Source organism: Cheilinus undulatus, linkage group 17 (genome assembly GCF_018320785.1).
Source record: "Cheilinus undulatus linkage group 17, ASM1832078v1, whole genome shotgun sequence".
NCBI classification, from domain to species: Eukaryota; Metazoa; Chordata; class Actinopteri; order Labriformes; family Labridae; genus Cheilinus; species Cheilinus undulatus.
This window is the reverse complement of record NC_054881.1, coordinates 10485804-10491803: the sequence shown is the minus strand read 5'-3', so window position 1 is coordinate 10491803 and position 6000 is coordinate 10485804. Positions and strand designations below refer to the sequence as shown.

The 6000-nt window shown below is 35.2% G+C and overlaps 1 protein-coding gene across 1 annotated transcript in view; it reads left to right on the top strand.

The window, feature by feature from the left end:
• Nucleotides 1-2329: 2329 nt before the first annotated feature.
• The window catches only part of adamts6 (ADAM metallopeptidase with thrombospondin type 1 motif, 6), a 115523-nt gene continuing 111852 nt past the window's right edge, over nt 2330-6000 (top strand). Inside the window, exon 1 of the mRNA XM_041810222.1 lies at nt 2330-2429. The gene's annotated coding sequence lies outside the window, so the exon portion shown is untranslated. The remainder of the gene's footprint in view (nt 2430-6000) is intronic.

The following is a 6000-nucleotide window of genomic DNA, read 5'->3' as shown; positions in this document are numbered from 1 at the left end:
TCCAGTATTTAAAGATATGTGTAGTCAAAATGTTTAGAAACTGTTTGATCTTCAGTAATAATTTCAACTGAAAGAAAGAGCACCATCCGAATTGCATATATGCATTGGCAACATTTGGAAAGGTGGGTGGAACTAGTGGGAAACCTTGATTCTTGCCAGTTGGAAAAAGTTTGGAAACTTATGAAAAACAAAACACACAAATACATCGGCAGTATTTCAAAAATTAGCTGAAACTGGTAAGGAGTAAGAACTAAATGTTTCCAATGTATTTGTGCAATTTTCTTTTTGAAATATTCCAAAACCTTTCTTGCTATTATAGTTTTAAAGTGATACAATCTCCATTATTTAAATAATAAGTGGTAACAAAGAAGTGTAAACACTTAATAATCTTGAGTAATAATTTAATCTAAAATAAGAGAACATCATCCGAATTGCACAAATGTGTTGGCAACATTCAGAGAATTGGGTGGAACTAATGTTTCCAATACATTTGTCTATTTTCGTTTTCAAATATTCCAAAACCTTTCTTGCTACTATAGTTTTAAAGTGATGCCAGATGTAAAAAGTTTTAAAACATTTGGAAAACAATTGCATATGTACATTCAGAAAATTTAGAAAAATAGGTGGAACTGGGGAGGGTTAAGAGTGAAATGTTTCCAGCAGGGGTGTAGCTCAGGATTTTGAGCCCCCAGGAAGAATATTACACAGCCCCCCCTTAAATGGCTAGCCAAGCAACGAATGTTGCATCATGTTTGACAAATATACATGCATTTTAATGTATTTTTGAAGCATAATTTCCCCATTTATGAGCAATATTTTTACTGTGCTTAAACTTAATTTACTCTCATTATTTTGCAGTGCTGGACTACACCATTTAGACGTTTTTAAGGGAGAAGCAGTATTTATTGTACTCTATTTGATACAAATTTCAGTCTGTTAGGCGATTCATTGTGTCACTTTTGATTCAATGATGACACTAATTACTAAGAAAAAATAGATAAAAACACACTTGTCATTTCAGGCTCCTCAAGGGCCCCTCTCTACTGTGGGCCCTAGTAATTAGTACCTTTTTCCCAATGTGCTACGCCCCTGGTTTCCAATGACATTGAGCTTTTTTTTTTTTAAATGTTAAAAAATTTTACCAAAAAATTTCTAACTGCTGTATATATCTTAAAACAGTAAAGTCTACATTAATTTAATGCTAGGTCGGAACAAGACAAAAAAAAAAAAAAAAAAAAAAAAAAAAAGGAAAAGACAGAGATGTAATATTTCAATTGCACATACATTTTTGGCAACATTGTATTATCATTCCTTTACAGAAATTCATATTGAGATCTATATTGTGTATCACTGTTCAACTAAAAAATGATCGTGGAATAATTTAAGATCAATATTACCCACCCATTTGCTCAAACTAGTGTCAGTAGGATTTGATTTTTACTGCTAATAAAAATGGTCTGAATTAAGAATAAAAATGATGATTCCCTTTGGACAAACATTTCAAATAGATTATCTTGTGGTTTTCAAGCATACTGCTGTTCGTCATTCTCACAAAAACAGTACTGATATTGAACATTAAGCCTGGCATCCATATTTGGTTAAGAACAATTTATTTATTTGGCTATTGCACTCACCAATAACCAGATGACGTCAGAGGAAACTAGCTTGTCTTACTCATTATATTAATTGAAAATAAATTGCTATATCCTAAAACCTAGATATTGCCCAGCCCTAGTACCAGAGCTGAAGTTTGAGTGCGCTCGTGTTATTTCAGGGCAGATAGACATGCGCACAGCTGATGAAGAGAAGAGGCACATCTGCACTGACGTCACCTGTGTGAAAAAGCTGCCAATTTGAAGCTGTCCGTCCAGGGACAGAGCCTCTCTCTCTCTCTCTCTCTCTCTCTCCCTCTCTCTCTCTCTTTCTCTGCAGTGTAGTGAGGAGGAGCTGCTCCAGGCCAACTTTAGCTGCTGTTTGCATGCACTTTTCTTAAAAAAGCAGAGAGCTGCTGCGGCTTCCTGAGGGGGCAGAACACCTCCTGCAACCTCAACTCACTTTTTAAGCCCCTCTGAGCCACAACACAAAGTCTAGATTATAAAGACGACAGATAGGCTGAAAATAGACCCCTCTGCTGGAGGACATCCAACACTTTGAAAAGCTGAATAACTTCCTTTTTTATTTTTTCTTTATTATATTTGTATTTTTTCTAACAGAGTGACAGTGTCTGGCTCTGAGCTCCTGCTCCGAGTGTCTGGTCTGGAAGAGGAGACTCACATTGCAGTTTTTAGGAGGATGGCAGAGTCCAGAAGGAGATGAGAAGAGGAGAGGAGCAGCAGAGGTTTGTGTGCGGAACTTCAGGGCTGCAGAAGCCTTTTGTCTTGAGCTCTGCCTACACAGTTGGACCGGATCTGACAATGAAGATGAGCGTGGTAACTATCTGTTTGCTTTGCCGATCTCTCTTCCAGGTAGTTTTATCGGAGAAGTACCGTGATTGTGAGCATTTAAATTCTCCCAGACTGTGTTTGTAACCTAGTATTTAGCCAGCTGTGCTGCTCATTTTGGCACAGAGAGTGCACGAAGAGTATTTGGGGGGCATTTGCGTGGAAAGTTTGCTACTTTTGGAAACATTTACGCACTGGATTGTAGAAGTGCAGCATACCAGCTCTACAAACTAAGTTTTAGACTCAATGACAGCTCCGGGCTTTTTGCTAAAACAGCAGAAAAGTTATCAAGGCGATGTCAGAGTGCTTTATTTTGGTATAAAGACGCTCCGTGAGGTTTGTGTTTAAAGGTACCGGTGCAGTAATGCACGCGGGCTGGCTGCCAGCTGTCTGGGTCAGAGTGGCCAAGTAAGTAGCGCGCTGTCTGTCTGCCTGCCTGCAGGAGAGCTGGAGTGAAAACTGGAGAAAAAACACTAGTAAAACAGAGAGAAACTTGCTTCCAGCGGTTGTCAGTCGGGTTTGGAGCCCAGTCACTGCAGCCGTCTATCACCTGGATCCGCTGACGTTTGTTTATATTCAGTCTAGTTTGCACATGCAGCCGTGAAGCGCGTCAGTGAGTAAAAACCACAACGTGCACCAATGATATCATCTTTAATGCATCTGTTATAATGTAGTTTTAACACTTCAGTTAACGCTGTGGAGCTCAGTTTTATGTACACTGACTGAAAGACGCTAGGTGTCAACGAAATAGTCGAAAATTTCATCAATATGTCAGCTGTATTTGGTACAGATGTGGCAAAAATAACACTTTTAATGGCTATTGAACAGGTTTAAGCCAAAGATTTGTTGAATGGAAGTCTTTAAAAAAAAAAAGGAAATAACACGAAAATTTATTCAAACTATTGGTAAAGTGAAATTTACTGGTAAGTTTCTTCCTACAACTAATAATTACCACAATTAATTAATTTACAGCTTTTATTCGGTTGTTTTTGCTATCTAGCTTACTGTTAGACATAACTGAAAATAGGTGAGTAATTGAAATGAATTTTACACTGAACGTACCAAAAATTTTGGCTTGACTTGGTCAAAAGTCAGGATTTTATAAATGTTTTTTTCAAACTTAACTGAATAATCCATACAAGTTTTTTTTATATTGTTTGCAACATTTAATCACAAGTTTTGCTATTTAATGCTTGCTTTAACTGACATTTTGCCATTTTTTATTAGCTTTAACCGTAATTCTTGCTATTGATGCTAGCTTTAACCATCATTTTTGCTATTTCATGCTAGCTTTAACCATCATTTTTGCTATTTCATGCTAGCTTTAACCATCATTTTTGCTATTTCATACTAGCTCTAACAATAATTTTTGCTAGTTTGTGCTAGCTTTAACTGTCATGTTTGCTATATTGTGCTAGCTTTAACCATCATTTTGCTATTTTGTGCTAGCTTTAACCATCATTTTTGCTATTTCATGCTAGCTTTAACCGCCATTTTTTGCTATTTTGTGCTAGCTTTAACCATCATTTTTGCTATTTCATTCTAGCTTTAACCGCCATTTTTTGCTAATTTGTGCTAGCTTTAACTGACATTTTTGCTATTTCATGCTAGCTTTAACCATCATTCTTGCTATGTTGTGCTAGCTTTAGCCATCATTTTTGCTATGTTGTGCTAGCTTTAACTGACATTTTTGCTATTTCATGCTAGCTTTAACTGTCATGTTTGCTATATTGTGCTAGCTTTAACCATCATTTTTGCTATGTTGTGCTAGCTTTAGCCATCATTTTTGCTATGTTGTGCTAGCTTTAACTGACATTTTTGCTATTTCATGCTAGCTTTAACCATCATTCTTGCTATTTCATGCTAGCTTTAACTGTCATGTTTGCTATATTTTGCTAGCTTTAACCATCATTTTTGCTATGTTGTGCTAGCTTTAGCCATCATTTTTGCTATGTTGTGCTAGCTTTAACCATCATTTTTGCTAGTTTGTGCTAGCTTTAACCATCATTTTTGCTTTAGCCATGATTTTTGCTATGTTGTGCTAGCTTTAGCCATCATTTTTGCTATGTTGTGCTAGCTTTAACCATCATTTTTGCTAGTTTGTGCTAGCTTTAACCATCATTTTTGCTTTAACCATCATTTTTGCCAGTTTGTGCTAGCTTTAACCATCATTTTTGCTAGTTTGTGCTAGCTTTAACCATCATTTTTGCTAGTTTGTGCTAGCTTTAACCATCATTTTTGCTTTAGCCATCATTTTTGCTATGTTGTGCTAGCTTTAGCCATCATTTTTGCTATGTTGTGCTAGCTTTAACCATCATTTTTGCTAGTTTGTGCTAGCTTTAACCATCATTTTTGCTTTAACCATCATTTTTGCCAGTTTGTGCTAGCTTTAACCATCACATTTGCTATATTGTGCTAGCTTTAACCATCACATTTGCTAGTTTGTGCTAGCTTTAACCATCATTTTTGCTAGTTTGTGCTAGCTTTAACCATCATTTTTGCTAGTTTGTGCTAGCTTTAACCATCATTTTTGCTATTTTGAGCTAGTTTGAATTGGCATTTTATGCTAATACTTGTGGACTTTTTTCTGCAACTTTTTGCTTTTTTGGGGCTTTTTTGCTGTCATGCTGACATTCATGGGCTTTTGTTCCTTGCTATTTTTGTTTATATTCACTGGCTCTTTCCGGATTTTTGTCCTCTTTTTATTGGTATTTTTGCTATGTCATGCTAATGGTGGTGGGCATTTTTTGCCATTTTACATTTATATCCATGGACTTCTTCCATTTTCCAATGTTTTTTTACTGGTAATTTTTGCTGTTTCAGGTTATTATTCTTTGCCATTTTATGCCTAAAGTGGGATTGTTCCATTTTTTATGAATTTATAATTGTTCATTTTTGTTTTTTCTTGCTAATGCTGGTAGACATTTTTGCAATTTTATGCTAGAAAGGTATTTTCCACTTTGAATTTATAATTATTCATTTTGGCTATTTCTGCTTCTTTTAATCACATCTTATATCTATGAGCTTTTCTTCTTTTCCCCTTTAGTGGTCATTTTTGCTATTTCACACTAACTCTCATGGACATTTTCTTTTAGGCTATTTTAAGCTCACATTCACAGGCTTTTTTCTGCTATTTTTGGCCCTTTAACAGGTGGTTTTTGCTCTTTTGTGCTAATGGCCCTGGCCATTTTTTTTCACAATTTTATGTAAGTATTTGTAGGCTTTTGTTTTATCCTTTTATCTTAATGGACTTTTTGCTGTATTATGCCAATATTCATGGGAATTTTTGGATATTTTATTTTAATAAATGCCTTTTTGCAATTTTTTTATTGCTATTTTGAAGTTTTAATGGGCTTTTTGAATAATCTGTCAGACAAATTTTTGGCTTTTTTATGCAGTTTTAATGAAAATTTTTTGCCACTGAACACTGTCTTAAAGGTCCATTTGCTTTTTTAAAGTTTTTCTAAGGATTACATATTAGTAAATTATTAAAACTGAAAATAGAATGGTTCTTAATGGGAAAAAATAAACTTTTGAGATTATTGTTTGATATTTTCCA